This window comes from Pongo abelii, chromosome 10 (genome assembly GCF_028885655.2).
Source record: "Pongo abelii isolate AG06213 chromosome 10, NHGRI_mPonAbe1-v2.0_pri, whole genome shotgun sequence".
NCBI lineage: Eukaryota > Metazoa > Chordata > Mammalia > Primates > Hominidae > Pongo > Pongo abelii.
In genome coordinates, this window is record NC_071995.2 from 75493533 (window position 1) to 75512804 (window position 19272).

The following is a 19272-nucleotide window of genomic DNA, read 5'->3' on the forward strand; positions in this document are numbered from 1 at the left end:
TATTCTAACTGGGAAATGGGGTAGTGAATTATTCAGGCAAAATTCCATTTACTCCATGGCAAATGGGCCTTTAGAAGTCATCCTCACCCTGCCCTGCCTTGCGTCCGGTTGTCTTCACCATACCTTCCAGGTGTGTTGAGCTATAGGGAGTGTCCTGCAGGTGTCAAACTCTTTCCACTTCGAAACTGTGTGAACAGATAGAATTTCTGTACAATGACACTTTCACGTGGAGTTTTTAAGACAATTCATATTAAGGTGTGGAAATTGCTGTTTGTAAATGGCTTCTTCATAGTTGTTTAGTCTGGCCAACCACAAAGTCCTAGCTTTCCAGAACTTGTATTTAGGGGATGTGTATTGCCTGACTCCACTAATGCCACTTGTACATTCATTCCTCTGCTTATTCTCAAAGCAGGTCTATTCTGTTCAGTGCTCAAAAGACATGGATGAAAGACAAAATAATTGCTTTTGAGCTCACTGCTGATGAGAGACTTCTTTTTTTTTTTTTACTTTTTTGAAAATATAAAACAATCATAGTTGTACTAAATGTATGAAGAAGGTGTATGGAAACAGAGGTGGGTGTGACAATTCTGCCTGGTGGCTAGGCATCGGGAAAGAATGCCCAGAGAGGAGATGCTTGAGCTGAGTCATGAAACATGAGTGGGAACCTGCCAGATGGACACAATGGAGGGGGATGTTTCAGGATATGACTGCAAGTGTACAAAGGGAAGCGAACATGAAAAGTTTGGGGACAGTTAGTCCTCAGGAACAGAACTGTGTGCATGGGACATGTAGAGCATGATTAAGCTGGAAGGGTAGGCAGCCCATGTAGTGTATAAATTCTAGATCAAGGGGTTTATGCTTTATTCTGGAGGTAGCAGTGATCATTGAAGGATGTTAAACAGGGATGCCATATATATATTCCCTTTGAGAACAGGTGTCAGGATGATAACATCTTAATATAAAATTGTTCAGTGCAGAAGCAATACTAGGTGTCAGCTAAGAGCTGAGGCTTCACAATATAACATTTCTTAAAGGCGGTATGAATGGGGTCAAATGAACTTCTCCATATCTCAGTTTCTTTATCTGCAAAGTGGGGCTGATAATAGCAGCTGTGTCTGAATTGGTTTGAGAATTAGATGAGCTATTGTTGCCAAAGAATCCAACTATTATAGTAAGTGCAATAATCATGTGCATTTACTATGCATTCTAATTTTATTAAGAATAGTGACTAAGTGTCCAACGAGAAGTTGGTAGAGTGAGAACTGAAAGGGTCCTTGAAAGTCAATTGGAGTCTGCATTTTAACTTACTAAGGAAGGCCAGAAGCTATAAGCTGAATTTTAAATATTTCTTAGTCTGAGGTTGTTTTGTTTACTGGACTGAGCAAAAACAACTGGAAAATGAGAAACGGTAGAAATTAAAAATGCATTGCTAGTGTGGCAAACAAACAGCATCTGGGACCCTGACTGGTATTAGCCTGATTCAGGTGAGGTTATTGAAACTCCATTGCACAGTTAATATTATTGTGTCCCCATACTGGCAAAGGTAGAATCATCACAAGGAAATTTACAAAACATAGGGAATGCTGAGGTTGGAAGAGCTTTACCACCATGACTCAATTGGCCCAGGTTAATGTGGCCTGAAGTCTGGGGCACCAAAATGGTGCAAAGGTTTCCCATGGCTTCTGTTGGCCTTTTAGGGATGAATAAGAATCAGTAAAATGTGGATAACCATAAAATTGTATGTTTGAATACTCACTTAAAAATCTCTCATATACTAAGTAACTTAAACATATATTTAATGAAAAAATTTCAGAAAAGAATGAGGCACAGATTTAGTTCTTCAGCTGGTAAAAGCATATTAGTGTGTGCAAAGTATTTCACAAACTGCCATGCACATTCTAACTATATGATAATACCTATATGTTAAATAGATATATTTGTATTATAATATTCCATCTATATCTGTATATCATAGGTCTTTCTGTTATTAAAAAGCAAAATCTCATTTTTAAGAAGATAGACTGATACTTCATAACATGTCTATGGTTTTGTTAATTATAAGTATGTTTTCTTTGCTATTTAAAAAGATGTTTTGATTCATCTCCCTAACACTTTAGCAAATTTTAAGGTAATAACCATTATAATTTTTGGCAAGAGAGTGATTTTATTTCACGGGATTTCCAGTTAATATTGAAACATTCTATTTTATTGGATAGATAAATCTAAACAGCAGGTCAGGACTTTTATTTTTGTGTTTTGTTTTTTTGAGATGGAGTTTCACTCAGTTGCCCAGGCTGGAGTGCAGTGGCGAGATCTTGGCTCACAGCAACCTCCGTCTCCTGGTTCAAGCAATTCTCCTGCCTCAGCCTCCTGAGTAGATGGGACTGCAGGTGCGTGCCACCGTGCCTAGCTAATTTTTGTATTTTTAGTAGAGATAGGGTTTTGCCACATTGGCCAGGCTGGTCTCAACTCCTGACCTCAAGTGATCCACCCACCTTGGAGGACTTTTAAATGTTTGCAACTTCTCATCTAATCTCTCCAATGTTATACAAAGCAGCAGTCAGACCTTGGCCCTTTTTACTGAGCATTTACTTAAAGATTAAAAAATGAATAATTACTACTCTCCCAGTCATGTGAATCACTAGTACCAAAGGAAGGAACAGTGGAAGTTTTTAATGAGTTGGTGCTGTTAATAAAAAAAGAAGTGGGTGGTAAATTATGTATCCAAGCCCTTGAAAATTAACCTCCAGCACACGTTATTAGTTTCTTTCTTTTTTTTTTTTGCTTAGAGTTACAGTTTAATTTTTTGATAAAGCAGTTTATTGCCATCTAAAAGATACTTAAGTTAGAAAAAAATGTTTTTGTGTTGCTTATCCCAAAGGATCAATTTATCAATGACCACGTTGTGCTGTCTTTTTCATTTGCATTGTGGAACCCCCTTTTAGGGTTCTTGTTAGAAACCTGCATGGATTTATTTGTAGAGTAGCACACACTGAATTGGACTTAAGAATTAAATGAATTCCATGAACTAGGAGGATGACCTTGTAGACAGGAAAAGATTTCATTATACGTTTTCCTTGCTATCAGTGTAATAGAATTTGTGTTGTATGCCTGATGTTCAGACCTTTCTTTTTTATTTTTGCATGAGTTATATTAAAAAAAAGATTGAAATGTAGCATCCAGACAGCAGGGAATAAATTGGCTGAGTTCTAATTGTGAGGATTATAGCACTACATTTTATTTTCCCTCCTGTCATGCTCAGCAAATAAATAATCCCGTTTACACTTCAGCCTCCAAAACATGCTTGCATCTTTGGGCATGATGGGAATACCACGTGGGCACATAGTTTTATAGTCAGAATCCTAGTTATGTGGATTTTTATTTCTTGTATATGTAGCCAACTAGTGTAAAGTCTGGTATTTTGTGCAGGTATTAAAGCTTTGTTAGACTGAGAGAAGATAAAATAGAGGGGGGATGAAAGAATTTAACTGTCAGTTTCTGTTTCTGGTGGAAATACAGCCCACTGCTGCTGTATGCTAGAGAGGGAGGCTTTGGAAGCCTCAAAATGATCAAGCCAAATGGTAAAGTTCTAACAATTTACTGCTAATTAATTAGCTTTATGTATAAGGAGGTGCAATTGTATGCTATTCCAGCCAACTCTCTTTTTAAAGTTTGTCTGACTTTTAAACCAGATTAATTCCCTGTCTGTTCAAAATATCCACCCCCCGCCACCCCACCCCTGCTTCCGTACAAGGGCCTGATTCATCTGACCAAAGACCTAGGCCATGACAGCCAGCTGTGACAATAGAGGGTAAATTAAAATAGCCTATGGCCAGGGTCAGACCATCTCTGAGAGATAATAGAAGAGTCCCTAAGGCCTGGTGAATGAAAGTGCTCAAATTCTATTTTGTACTCTGGTTAAGAATAATCTATAAAAAGGTAGCATTTAAAGTACATGAGAAGCAATAAATCATTTCCTCTTTCTACAAATTGGTTTAGAGAAAATCTCTAGGACTACAAAAGGATATTTTACTCTTTCTATGGCAGTTTAATATTAATAGGAAATACTTATTTGGTATATATTATGTTGTTACATTTATATAATTCTTTTGATATTTTTTGGAAAGCCTTTAGCATATGATAGCTTCAATTTTGGAAGGTACATAGTACATGTATTTGTCACCAGTTTACATGTAACTAAACTGAGGCTTGTAGTAAAGTTCAGAAGTTTGAGTTCCCAAAAATGATTCGTGGTGGAATGGAATTAGAAGCCAGCCCTATTTCTATACTTTTGAATTGACATCTAGGATTCAGAAAGGCATGTAGTTGCTTAGGCAATGGGACAGGGATTGTATTAGTCATTACTTCTGGGGCATTCTCAACTATGATAGGACTTTAGTCATACCTCTACAATGTTGGGAGGAGAGATACATATTTAAAAAGCAATAACAGCAGTTCAAGGGAAAAAACATAATCTACTTGTTTTCTTAGGGAGGCATGAATGGAAGGAATTATTTTTACAGAAAACACATCTATCCCACTTGTTTTGGGGCTACTGTGTCTCATCTTTGAAACAGGCTTCTGCAAAGTCAATAGTGATGGTGAATTAGTAGTTACATGATGCAGTGTTTTCTATATATCATAAATTGGTCAAGTATGATGATTTTTGTTTCCATTCTTATTAGAAATGATCATTGTGAATAATCTGCTCATTTTTCTCAGGAGTATATGATTTAAAGTGTCATCATGTTTTTTCATTCTCAAAATGGACTAATAAAACCTACCTCTGGAATGAATAAATACCTTATTATAGATGTTGAAATTGTATAAATAGGAATGTTCATCCTCTCCTTGAGTGAAGATTTATTATTCCAAACACAAACATTCCCAATTGAAGGATTTGAAAGTGTCCTTCAATCAACTCAAGATCATTTTGTATAGCCAGGGTTCAATCAAATACCACTTTTTAATCAGCTAATTACATGAAGCAGAACAGGTTTTCCTGCCAAACAAATGACTGGGGAGGAATAATTCTCTAAGTGCATATCCTTGAATATTTTTTCCCCCAGCAAAATAGTCCTGTCAGGAAACCATGCTCACAAGGTTAAAGTGATATATGCTTTGGCCAGTTTCTAGGTTTGCTCTTAAACTTCAGTTGGAATTACATCTTGTGGGCACAGGCTTGTTGGTTTTGTTTTAATTTTGAAATAGTTTATCATTTTAGGAAGAATATGGGAACATTTGAGTGTGTTTGGGAAAGAAAATTAATTCCTCATTACCTCCCCTGTCCCTGCCAATAAATTCATGAATCTTCATGTTCCTTATTCTGCGTTAACCTTTTCTCTCCATCATCCAGATATACTGAGGCTCAGGAAGCCAAGAACAGTCTCCTATTGGACATCATCAGTTCGTCATGGGGATAATTTCCTGGCCTTCTTAGATAAGAGAGTTCAACTTTCCTGTGGTCTTTTTCTAAAGCCATATACTACTTGTATATGGCTTTAGATATTCCTAAAAGATCTTAACTTGTAATCCTACAAAGTTAGTAGTACATATGTTTATCTCATGGAGGCCCAGGGAGGCAAAAAGATTTGCACAAGCAGGTTAGTGTTGGAATGCAGAGACAGGAATGCAGGTCTTTTTTCCTGCCAGATCTTTGGATTTAAACTAGGAAACTCAAAAGTAATGCAGTTGCCAAGGTGAAATAATCTATTCATCTTCCTACTTACAGTGCAGTCTCAGTTACAATAGGAAGTCATATCTCAGTTAGGCATCTATTACACTGAGCACACACAATAAATATTTTTAAAGCTTCAAGAGTTGAGAAAATAACCTACTGTTCCAATGCAGGGACTACTGGAAGATATGCTATAGCTTTTTTCCATCACTTTCCATTGTTTATTGCCTACTTCTACTACTTAGGTTTTTTTTTTTTTTTTTCTGACACCAGTAGTTTTCAATCTGAGCGTTAGGAAAATAGCAGAGGTTGAAAAGATTTTCTCATGTCAACAACCTAGCATATTGCTGGGAACCTGGGAACATGCAATATTTGGGCACACGATGTATTGATAAGGGGCTTGGTATAATGCTTGTTCTTTTTTCTCTGCATCTGCATTTTGTAGGCAGGCCTCTGGATGTGGAGGCCACATGGCTATGCTGAAGTTAATGTGGCTGGGTCAGCATTTGTGGGACTTCAGTGAGTTTCAGAAGTCTTTTTCCACTAGCTAGCAAGAAGCCTGTTTGGAAGTTGGTAGCCCGAATGGGGCTTGGCCCTAAGAGTTACGGGAAAAGGCAGAGCTCATTTCAGGGAGGCACAGACAAGATCTCGTTCTGAAAAGCAATGATAGTGATTACCATGGCAGGTCAGGGATGTCAGCCACAAATCCTAAAGTGTTAAAATGGAACACCACTGTAAAGCTTATCAACTTGCAGTGCTCCTAAAAATGGAGTAAGACTATAAATAGATGCCCTAAGGTTCACGCGGCAGTCTACAGACACAAGTAGGAAATTGCTCTGAAATCTCAGATTTCATACTAGAAATGAAGGTAGATTCTGTATCCATAATTTTTGCTATATTACCAAACATAAATAAAACAAAACAGAAACATCTAGAAACCAGGACCTTATTTATACTGGGATATTATTCTTGTGTTCTCTGGTATACCTCTCTGGATCACGTCCAGAGAGTTTTCACATCTCAGTTTTAGTCATAACTCTACTGAAGAAGAAAAAAAACCTAAATCTAACTTTTCAAAAGGATCATACAAACAAGCTCTACAGTGTTTGGTTCATATCCAAGGCAAAGAATCAGTGTGGTATAAAACAGGAAAAATAACCAGCGACAATTTAAATGTTTTCCAAGCCTGCTATTAGGTTTTAATGGAATTTTTCCCCTGCTGGTGAAACAAATAAAAACAAAAAGCAAATAAGTGAAACATGTTCTGTTGACAAGAGAAAAATACTGTGTAGTAGGAAGAATCTTAGGAGGCATGTTCTGGTACTGGCTGAACTTCATATGAACGTGGGACCCTAGGCAGATCTGTAATGTCTCTAGCTTGGTGACTACGTAATTTATTGTCTCTTCGTGGAGGTGCTATTCAAACCTGGAGTGTCCTGGTGTCCTGGGCAAATTGGGCACCCTGTCTTCCATTCTTTTTATTTGTTGGCGAATGAGAAGTTTACATTAGGTTAGATGCTTTTAAGCATTATTTTGTCAACAAACTCAAAATTAAAACAAAGTTCAGTTTGAAGCATGGATGGGGACAGGATTCCAGTTCCCCACCCTCTCTTCCACGCACACCCCACCCAAGGACTCTGAGAGATCCTTGGCACGCAGTTTGAAAATTATGACATTCTATGGTTTATTCCACCCCTTATTAGCCTTCAGTTGGAATCGCATGCCACATCTTCATGTACAGATGATGTTTAGGTAATTGCAAATCCTAACAGAAGAAAGAAGGATGAAATCTCATCTAAGATAAAAGCATCTTCTTATTCAGCTTTGCTTGTTTATGCCTTTCCTTTCTTAATACATATTTTGTCTATTTGGAGGATGAGTTTGAGTCAGACTTCATTTCTTATATCCTTTTTAATGCCTTTTATTTGAAAGACTTGAACTTGAAGAATATAATTTTAGGGATGGGCCCATATAGAGAGAATATTTGAAAACAAATATCAGACATTCTTCTGGGTGCCCAAGAAAGTAACTGTGTTGTTACCTTACCCTCCATAGTCACCAAGGTGACTATTCCAGGGCTGAGACCTTAAGCCATATGCAGTGTAAAAATGAGGCTATATTCAAGAAGGTATATGCAGGTCCTCAAGAAGCAGCCCTGACTGGCATTTCCCCAGTGTGAATAATCAATTGATTCTGCCATTTATTCTGTCCCCTTGTTTCTCTGCTATATTCTTTCCCCTTCCTAGTCTCTTTATTGCAGATATCTCATCCATCTTCCTGCACTTGATTTGGGAGTGTTGTTCCTAACACCACTCTAAGCACTGTGTCTGTATAGTACTCTCAATTAAGCTGCCTCTCCTCTACACATATAACATTCAGGCAGCAGGAAGCCAAGTCCCTTGCAGAGGGAGTGGAATGAACTTGCCACCCCTTCCCATGTCACTGATGTACTTGCAGACACGCTGCCAAGAGAGATTGTAATATTCCGTCCACACTGGACATCAGCTGGAACAGGAGGGAGGGGAAACAGCTTTTATGATAGCTTCTATGTTAGTGCTTTTCCTCAATATTGGCTGTTGCAGGCTCTTGAAATTTTGTGTCTCACACCTCACTGGGGATTATCGGGAGGCTCCTTATTATGGATGCTATCAAATTTGTAGGGTTGGTGGTCTTAGACCTGACCCAAGGCACGTAGAAATGCTTCTTTTTTTTTAAATAACATTTACTGGTTTACTATAAGGGATATTACAAAGGATATAGAAGAAATGCATAGGACAAGGCATAGGGGAAACTTCCATGCCCTCTATGGGTGTGCCACCATCCAGGAACCACCATGTGCTCAGCTATCTGGAGGCTCCCTGAACCCCATTCTCTTGGGTCTTATGGAAGCTTCATGACTCAGCATTCCTTCCTCTAAGGTATGGAGCCAGATCCTCTCTGGAATGAGGGTCTTATGACCCACAATCAGAAAGGTAAGGAAGATTAGAGCCCTGCCTTGGGACAGGTGAAAGGAAGACAGGAGAAAGTCAGAGCGGCTCTGTTTCCTGAGGCTGCCCCTGAGGCTTAACACGTCCACCATTATAACAAAAGACTGTAACAAGGGCTATGGAAGTTATGTTCTGTGGCTTTCTTCTGTTTAGTTGCAAGACAGCCTTGGGCCTAATGACATTCCTGTGTAGAGCTGCACATCTTCAGAATTCGGCTGCTTCTTGGCTGATGGTACTTCCCCTTCTGGTTCATTTAGTTACCTGGACTATTTCAGGCACAATTATCTAAGAATGAGTGGTTAGACGACGGTATCTATCTCCAGCTGTTTGATATGCAGTAGGAAGCATACAGGTTGCAGCAGGTAACAAGCATTAGCTGCCGTGGCATACTAGAGGGCTGCTGTATTAGTCCATTCTGGCACTGCTATAAAGAAATACCTGAGGCTGGGTAATTTATGAAGAAAGAGATTTAATTGGCTCACGATTCTGCAGGCTGTGTAGAAAGCATGATTCTGGCATCTGCTTGGCTTCTGGGGAGGCCTCAGGAAACTTACATCATGGCGGAAGGCAAAGGGAGAGCCAGCACTTCACATGGCTGGAGCAGAGGGAAGGGGGAGGAGGAGGTGCTACACACTTTCAGACAACCAGATCTTGTGAGAACTTACTCACTATCATGAGAACAGCACCAAGGGGATGGTGCTGAATCATTCATGAAGGATCCACGTCCATGATCCAATCACCTCCCACCAGGCCCCACCTCCAACACTAGGTAGATTACAATTTGACTTGAGGTTTGGGCAGGGACACAGATCCAAACCTTGTCACCTATGGTTCCTTGGAGAGGCTTGGAGTCTCCCTGAGTTACTGCCATCCCTCAAATATAGCTCACCAGCCATCATTTATTCAGTGGCTACTATGTGCCATGTGTTTTCCCCACACTTGCCTGTTTTCTATATTAATAAGGTAGTATGTTAGTATCCTATTGCTGCTGTAACATCCTACTGATGTAGTAGCTTAGAATAAGACAAATTTATTATCTTACAGTTCTGGAAGTCAAAAGTTCTAAAGTCAAGGTGAGGTGTAAGCAGGGATGCATTCTTTCCAAAGGTCCCAGGTTCTGGAGGCTACCTGCACTCTTTGGCTTGTGGCTCCTTCTTCCATCTTTAAAACCAGCAGTGTGCCATCTTCAAATCTCTCTGACCTCTGCATTTGTCATTGCATCCTCTTCTCTTTCTTTACCTTATGAGGACCTTTGCAATTACATTGAGTCCATCTGGAATAATACAGGATAATAATCCTATCACAAGATACTTAACGACATCTGCAAAGTCTCTTTTGACACATAGAGTAACAGTCATAGGTTCCAGAGATTATGATATGGGCCTCTTTGGGGATGGGGGATATTCTGTCTACCATCGATGGTAATAACTGTCACCACCAGAATGATAGCAATAGCCAACATGTATTTTGTTCATGTTATACAGGCAAAGCATTGTCTTATTGTAATCTTCACAACAACTGTAAGGAATAGGTGGCAGTATCCTTATTTTACAGTTGAAGGCACTGAGAGGCAAGTAACTTGGGAGAGGTTAAGTAACTTGCCTAAAGTCACGCAGCCAGTCAGCTGCGGAAAAAGGATTCAAATCCAAGTTGTTTGATGCCAATGCTCATACTTGTCACTGCTAAGCAACCCTACAATTATTACTTCTGTAGTACAGATAGGCTTAAGTTAAAAGAAGGCTCTTTCTCCAGATCACACAGGCACTCAGTAAGGGAGTTGATATTCAAGTTGAATCTCTTGGACTCTGAAGCCTCTGCCTTAAACACTGATCTATGTGTGCTGAGGATATCAGAGGATTGTTCCATCTCTGATTTTGCTTTCAGCTGTGGTTTCTCTGACATTTGTTTTGCATCTTTGTTTTGTTTCCCTTTGTGGATAGTGCTGGTCTATCAGTGAAGTCAGCTGGAGTAGGTTGCCGCTTTGGTCATGATGTCACAGGCTGAGGGTTAATGGGAGAAGCCCTTTGGCTTAGAGCAGCTGAGCTTGCTGGTTTGTGGCTGCTGCTGTGCTCTGCACAAATGGAGTTCGTTCTTGGCGTGGTTTATTGTAGATTGAGGGGACCACTAGCTGCCTCATTTGAACTAAAGACCTTGACTTGCATTGAATTTTAAACATGGGCCCTGGGATAGAAAAGCTAATGTTTTATGGAACCAACTACAATTTAGTTACCATAACAACTTGGTAACCCTCATTCTGTCTTGGCTTGCTGCCTCTGAGTGTGATGTACAGCAGTCATTCTGGCCAGCTGAAATGGGCTCTCACCTTATTCTTGTCAGGCTTATTGATAAATAGCTTGGTTTCATGACACACATTTCAAAGTCATCACCTTTTTTTATGCTACTGACTTTCCCTTAAGCTGCAGGTTGTATAAGGAGAAACTGCAGGAGTAATGCTGTGATTGTGCTGCTTTTCTGTTCCTGAGATATTTTATCATGAAATTGTATGCCTGTGTGTGTGTTGACAGAAAGGGGTAGTGAGGAGGGAAATAGGTAGATGAATGAATTTGTATTTGTGGAGCAGAGTATCATAGCAGTGTATTTCTGTCATCTGCAAAAGAAAAAAAAAACCTTTTGAAATAACAGTAACAGTAATTTAATCTCGTTCTTTAAACAGTGAATTTGACATACTCTGAAAAAGTTGTGGGCAATACAATTGAAGAGGGGATTCCTTTCTTTCATTCAAGCATTTTGTTATTCACTAAACTATTTAAATGTGAAACTTCCTTGATAAGTAACCTGAAGTAGAGTTTAAATTTTGTTCATGGGAAAATAGTGAGGGGGCTGGTGGGAATTTGAGGGAAAACTTAGATCAGCTTTAAAAAAAAAAATTCTAGTAGGTAGAAGAGTGTTCTGTTCTGTTTCAGGAAGGGTTAATAGGTATTTTGGTTTTGGAGAGGCAAAGGTAGGGTGTTGATGCCTTACGTATTCCTCCTTGGCAGATACAGATCTATATTGGTACTACTACATGGCTATGAAAAGGTCAGCAGTGGAGAAACCTATTTAACTGTTTCTTTCTACATTTGGTCCCAGAGCCCCGTTTTCAGATAGGCATCTGTGAACATCTCATAGAACAATGTTTGGGAAATGGTGCTTTAGAGGTGTAATAATAAAGGGGAAACCAAAGTCAGGATTTCACCTTCTATTCCTAACCCTCTCTGTAGTGATTTGGCTATAGAACAGATTCAGTACTTTTATTCTTTATTAAGAACTGATGCATTTTCTGTACTTCCCTCCCCAAATGTTAAAAAGGCCATTTCTTGTGGTTTGTGTTAGCCAAGACTCCATCTATGCATTGATTTGAGCAATTTGTATAGCATTTTATTCTGCTTTTTCTCCTATTGCTAAGGGATATTATAAAGTCACCTTTGGAGAATTCTAAAGGAAAACAGTGACCACCATTTTTATAGGATAGCTAGAGTTCAGTCTTCCAGTGGGTAAAATGTGCATTCACTGAAATCTGTATTATCTTTATTCTAATTTGTTCACTTTAAAAAGTAATAATAAATTCCAAGCTGTTTTTGTACACTGGAGATAATTTAGACTAAGCTACATACACCTTTCTTTTTTTAACAATGAAAAAACTCACATCTAAAGAAGTGAGAAACCCAATGTCACCAAGTGAGAAAACTGGATGTAGAATCTGAATCTCTGACTCCCCAAGAATGCATTTCCTTGTTTTGTCATTGGTAATCTTAAGAAGTTGAATTAAGCAAAAATATTTAGGAAAGGGATATTAAACCCCTCTTGACAGTATCCCTCCTTTAAGAGGTATGGCCCTCTAATACTTTGCCTGTTGTTTAAGATACAGACCTCTTATTAAGGATGGAATTTTTAGGATTACTTTCTTCATGTTTCCCTATCCATGATGTTATCCAGTGTTAAATTATTTTCTTCCAATCCAAAAAAGCTGGAAGACAGCATATTTGAGTAATGGGGTGGGCAGGAACAAGGTCATTGACTACTGTTTACTACATACATGTTATGACATTTATTTCTGGCCCAGCTAGCTTGCTGAATACTTAATCCTTTGTGTGCTAGTGGCCAGTATATTGTGTGTGATTTAGCAGAGTCAGTAGCTTTTCTAATTCTGAACAGCCTTTGTGTACTGTGGTGTCTGTCCGTGGTTAATATTATTCAAATAACAATGGCACTTGATGATTTTGAGGCAATTGTTAATCTCTGTCTGAAGCTCCCTCAGGTCCCATTTGTTAGAATTTTGATGCCTTTCTCTTTTTTGCCTTCTCTTTTCTTTAAAAAATTTTGGCTGGGCGTGGTGGCGCGTGCCTGTAATCCCAGCTACTTGGGAGGCTGAGGTAGGAGAATCACTTGAACCAGGGAGTCGGAGGTTGCACTGAGCCGAGTTCTCTCCACTGTACTCCAGCCTGGCAACAGAGTGAGACTCTGTCTCAAAAAAAAAAAAAAAAAATTCTACAAGAACATTGTATGAAATTTTGACGTAACTGATTTTTGCATTTATGTTTAGATTAGAAAAATGTACATCCTAAGCAAGGGAGTTGGATTCATCCAGCAGTGTCTACATTATTACCCAAAGGAATTGTATGCTAGGAAAACTTGACGATGGAGAACCCAAATGTATAAGTTCATTTAATATTTTCAAGCAATATTCTTTCCTACTGATATAAAATTAGAGTTAGTGGCAATCAACAACAGATAATACCTCAAAGTGGTATAACATGTTTTAAAATATTTTGGTCTTATACACACCGCAGGCAAAAGAAATAGCTGCTCATGTGTATTACTGCTGAAATGCTGACTTTATGTTTATTTCTATAAACATAATAACTAGTTTCATGTGAGTACATAATTTCTAGGAAGAAATTAGAAAGAGTTGGAGTAAAGTGGAACATACATAAGACATATTTACCTACTGCAAATATACTTCCTGGTATACACTAACTCAATTTTTATTTTTAGGAAGGAAATCAGATAAAGACAATGTGTTAAATCCTTCTTGGCTTCAGAAATGTTAGTAGTTTGCATATTTTCTTAGGTGCTGTTAGCACGATTACTCATTTTCTGGCATGATGTGGTGAAAGCATGTCTTTATGAAGATTAAAATGAAAAGGAAAAGAGATATAAGGATTTGGCTTTTTGAAAATCATCTCCCAAGGCAGGGCAGACAAAGAAAGAAATGATCTATCTTGCCTCAATAAAGCTACAAAAATAAGGCATGCTTCAGGCATAAATAGGATCAGAACCTAATGAGAATCAGATACAATAAAGACAAAAAGAAATGTGTTGACACTGTCGTTTCACATCCTTTTTTTGCTGCCCCGATTAGCTGATGAGCTAAAGACTACGTATGTCATTTACTACTTGGTTAGTGAGTATGAGCTGGCTTCTCCATTCTGGTCAACTCTATCACTGATGGAATTGAGCTACACTAGACTGTGGTGAAATTAACTGAGTTTAAAGCATGCCCTTGGGGTGGGTGTCCAGCCTTTTCTGTTCAGTCCCCCACACTCTCACCAACTGACTTCCACAGAATGAGCCATGTGCTTTGGAAGTGTGAAGAATACATGTCTACTTTTAGGCTGCCATTTCTTGACAGGTGGTGATTGCTAGGAGGTGAGGGTTTATGTCATGGAAATCTTCACAGAAGTGATGTTTGAGTTGAGTCTTGTAGGGTCTATAACAGTTTGCAGGAGGCATGGAGAGGTAAAGTGGCATGGCCTGTGTAGGGTACTAAAAATATGATGAAAGTGCTGCCTGGCTGGAGCCTAGAACTAAAGGTTGGAAGGGGCAGTAAAGTCTTGAAGGGCAGATAGGATCTATATTATGCAGAATTCACATGCTCTGCTAAGGGTTTAGAACCAGTGGCACTGGAAAGAATGATAGCTTGCATTTATAAAGGTAAGTCCACCAGCAATATGGGGGAAGAGCTGGAAGAGGGCTGAGACTTGAGAGTAGGAGTTTAGTAAGGAAATGCATTCATTGGTTTATGATAAAGGGGAGGAGGGCCCAGTTTAGTGTAGTGGTAGTGGCGATGGAGAGTTGCAGATGGCTGGAGAGAAATTTAGGTGCTATAATTACCAAGAGTTGGTAACATTCGAAGTGGGGAGTGAAGGATGGTAATGAGAATTAAGTGAGATATTAGATCTTAAGTGCTTAACACAGTATACGGCACCTGGCACATAGTAAGCACAAAAGAAATGGAACGTAATTCTGTTGTAATCCATAATGGCAATAAGAAACATCTTGGAGATTCCTGTCTGTAATAACAGTAACTCAGGACTTCATCTCTGTGTAGCCCCATCTCCAAATACACATGCTACCTTACAGATTTCATACTCTTACATTTTTCTTTCTGTGGAGACTTTTCTTTATATGATGGCCTGACAATAATATTTAAGTACTTTATAGTGCTAATATCTTAATTTTTACATGCCCTTACCCAGTGACCTGCTACATTTTAAAAATGCACTCAGATGTGGACCACATCTGTTTATCTCTATGCTATCATTAAGAGAGAAAGTCCCAGCCTCCAATTCAAATTTGATTATTTGCCCAGGGTATTATTCTGCAAGTATTTCCTTTCTCTTTGTGTCCTTAGAGCTGTATTTTAATCCTTGTTTCAGACACAGTATTTCTTCCAATTTAGTAAGTTATGAAATGAAGCTATTCATAACTCTCCAGTAATACCAGCAAACGTTCCTTGATAGTATAGTAAAACTGGGGCTGAGAAGTTTGAGAGTCTGTTGGTTTTATGCCCTGCCTTATACTCTACCATTTATAGACCAGTCTTGATTGTCTTACGCTGGTAGTGTCTGTTGTTTCAGATATGTCGAAGAGTCATTGCTGATTCATTAAACAAGCACTGAGCTAGGATTCAGAAGTCAATAAGATATTTTTTGCCCTTAAAACTTATAAAGCACAACTGTGGTTTCCAAAGTGAAAGGAAAAACAAATGCATGTAGAGATTTCTGTGGGAGTAATTGTCTCTTAGGGGATGGCAAAGTTGGGGATGGTACAAAATAAGCGTCTGAGTAAGGATGCTTTCCAAAATCACTTTCAAGGTCAGTATGGTATTTTATGTGCTGCTGAAATTGACATTGCATCATGGTGTATTTCTGTCTGGTGATTGAGTTAATCTTCATTGCAAGCATAGATAATTTTCCTTCAGGTATAGTCCTTTATTTATAGAAAGCTGTTAATTTAATTACTTTTAGTTAGTATCATTTCTCTTTGATGATAATAAACAAGTTTTTCCACATTTTAAAATCTCTCAAATCTTTACAATTAATAATGCATCTTGGTTAATTGGCACTCTTCTCTTTTCCTCCCTAGTATAATATGTTATTCCTTTATCATTTTTTTAATCTATTGTTTCCTATTTTCTTGTTATAACATGATAGTGTATTTTACAATTGGTGGCAATGAGTATTCAATTAATACAGTAGTGTACATTACACTCAAAATTCCTGATTTATGCTAGTTTTTAAACTATATTATATTATGTTTTCTATATTTATATGTTGTCTAATTTTGGCTAGTATACTCTGAATCACTTGAAACATGGGACTGTGTCTTTTATCTTTATATTCCACCATGGAACTTGCATATAGTAAGCACTTAAAGGTAGACTGAATGGTAGAATTTACAGCTATGAGACACCCAATGCTTGCTTGTTGATTAAAGGCTCATAATAAATAGAAAATCACTTACAGGAAGTAGTTTCTGATCACATCATCTGTGCCTGATGATGAGTCCATGCATCTAGGCATTGGAATAGTACTCTTCAGCTTTTGAATAGTTATTACATACCTTTCTGATCCATCTAGTGCTTAATCTATTAAGTTTTCATAGAATTGTGCTGTCTCTGAAAATTCTTAGATCATATTTTACTATATGACTTATACATTAAGTATATATACTATATATACATATATACATTATATAATCTTTATGAATGAATGTTTATAATAGCTTGGGCTTTGTATAGTTCAAGTATTTTAGAGTGTTCAAATGTGTCACTATTTCTTTAGTTTATTGCTGTGGATTTCTTTATTTTATTGCTGTATGCCTAGTTCCTAGAACAGTGTTTAGCACGTAGTAGGTATTCAGGTATTGAATGAATTAGAAATTGTAACACACTCTGTCTTCTTCAGGAGAGGAAAAATATCAGTATTTCAAAAATCTTTAGATTTGGCATATTGTTTGCAGTTTGACTCAGCTTTGATTTCCAAGTTGCATAAGTTTATCAGCTCTTAGGTTTGAAAGAGAGCTTAAAGCCGTCTAGTCCAGCTTCCCTACAACAGAACAGCTAATGAATAGGTATCATATACACATCAGTAAGTAGAAACGACCAGTCACATGGCTGTGAAACACCACTGGGAAAAGGCTGATTCCTTAAGCACTTCCCCCCACTTAGCCCACCACTTAAGGCATTGTTTATAAAGGAACTACAGAAAATTATATTAAAATGATTTGTGATGTCAGCTGAAAGGGCACAGAAGTGGCTTGTTGATTTGAGAGATCAAAACCTATTTTTCTATTGTGTTTATTCAGTCTGTTCTATCTTCTCTGCCAGTGGAAAATGGCCTAGGGATTAGAAGGAAAGAGGAATAAAGTATTTGAGCTGTGTTGGTGCCATATTGAAGGTTTTGAGTATTTTCTTGGTTCATTTGCTTAGTCCTGTTTTGATTAAAACCATATTTTGAGAAAAAGGAAACAAATGTTAGTAACTTAAATTTTGGATGACCATTTGGCATTGGCAGCAAGGAACTCAGTTGCTAATTAGTCCTTAGAGTGTTTCCGAGTAGTGCATGTCATTATTCTATATGTGGTTAACATTTCCAATGATCTCATATCATAGTCTATCTGGTCCAAAAGGCCCTGAAGTATTATGGAGTCTAAAGTCAGACTATAACCATCCTTCTAGATATTCTTTCTAGACAATCCTTACACACTAATTTATGAAGCTCTTCCTATCTTTAAGTCATGGTAATTTTTCAAAATAAAAATTTTCATTTTAAGTTGATATCTATTTCCCTAAACCTCCTAACCATTGTTACTACTTTGATATCTGGTGCCATCAAGAGCATATCTAATTCCCCTCACACATATCTATCTCTTCTTGAGTTGAGCTCACCTCCCTAGGCTAGATAATCACCTTCATTGGCTTTTCACATGCCATGGCCTTAGGCCTTACCATCCTGATATCTTTAGATTAGCTGTATCTCTTTTGTCACATGCTATTTTTAAAACTTTAAGAAGAATATAATATGATTATAATCTTGGATGTACTTATAGAGGATTTTTTTTGAAATAAGTGAAATTTTATGCATTATGAAGTAAAATTTTTTTCTAAACAAATAAAGCCAACCACTTCCGTTCAATTTATAGTGTTTGAAAATGATCACTAGGTCTCTGTACCTAATATTATGATCTTTATAAAGACTCAATGATCATTGCTTCTCCCTCAACTATAAACATTTACAAACAAGATATAAACCTGCAATTGTATAGCTAAGACAACACTAGAAAGATTGTTTAATCATGTATTTAGCATATGTAAATAAGATTAAAAAGTGAGAAGCTATATCATGTGTATTTGTTCCAGTCCAATTCTTGTTCATTAGAATGAAAGACAGTGTATTCTGTCTTGGAACATTGCCATTATAAAAATAAATGTCAATATGTTTCATACTTGCAGAATTTTCACACTTGTCTACAAAATGCCAAAGGATGACTACACCAGTACTTCTGGGTGTGGGCAGTATACTCACAGTAGAATGACATCTATCACAAAAATGTAAGATTGTGCTCTGTTTTAGGGGAGTTTCCCAGTTGCAATGGTTGATTACACCAAATGCCTTCTTGATCATTGTATTCTGTTTTTTTTTTTTTTTTTTTTTTTTTTTGTTAGATAGAGTCTCACTCTGTCACCAGGCTAGAGTGCAGTGGTGCGATCTCAGCTCAGTGCAACCTCCACCTCCCAGGTTCAAGCGATTCTCCTGCCTCAGCCTCCCAAGTAGTTGGGACTGCAGGCACGTGCCACCACGCCCAGCTAATTTTTATATTTTTAGTAGAGACGGGGGTTTCACCGTGTTGGCCAGATGGTCTTGATGTCTTTACCTTGTGATCCGCCCGCCTTGGCCTCCCAAAGTGCTGGGATTACACGTGTGAGCCACCGTGCCCGGCTGATTGTTGTATTCTTAGATGAAAGGTAGGGACAGTCCATGTGTGGAAGTATTTGGTTTTTCTACCACTTATTCAGTTCTTATTCATTTTTCATTTCTGCTCGGGCTTTTCGAACTCTATCTCTTCAATCATTTCCCCCCCTGCCTTGCTCTGAGCAGTGTGGGCATTACTTAGTCCCAGTGGCGGCATAGAGATTTAATAAGATTGGTGACCTCTGGGCCACAGTGACTCTTGCCTGCCTGATAGTTGTTAACTCCTAGTGGGCTACATAGGTAAGAAAAGTGAAAGGACAGGATTTGCAGGAGCTGCTGAAACAGAAGGTGTTGAAGACTGCAGACCTCTCCGTCAACACCTTTTTTTTTTTTTTTTTTTCTTTTCTAGCAC

At 38.1% G+C, this 19272-nt stretch overlaps 1 protein-coding gene and 1 long non-coding RNA gene across 11 annotated transcripts in view; one reads left to right on the plus strand and one right to left on the minus strand.

Moving 5' to 3' along the window:
• NAV3 (neuron navigator 3) overlaps window positions 1–19272 on the plus strand; it is a 924032-nt gene that overhangs the window by 14302 nt on the left and 890458 nt on the right. The window lies entirely within an intron of this gene.
• Window positions 6856–19272, minus strand: part of LOC129049174 (uncharacterized) — a 43807-nt gene continuing 31390 nt past the window's right edge. For both annotated transcript variants that reach the window (XR_008512010.1, XR_008512011.1), the window contains one exon: window positions 6856–11272. This is a non-coding gene — a long non-coding RNA (uncharacterized LOC129049174). The remainder of the gene's footprint in view (window positions 11273–19272) is intronic.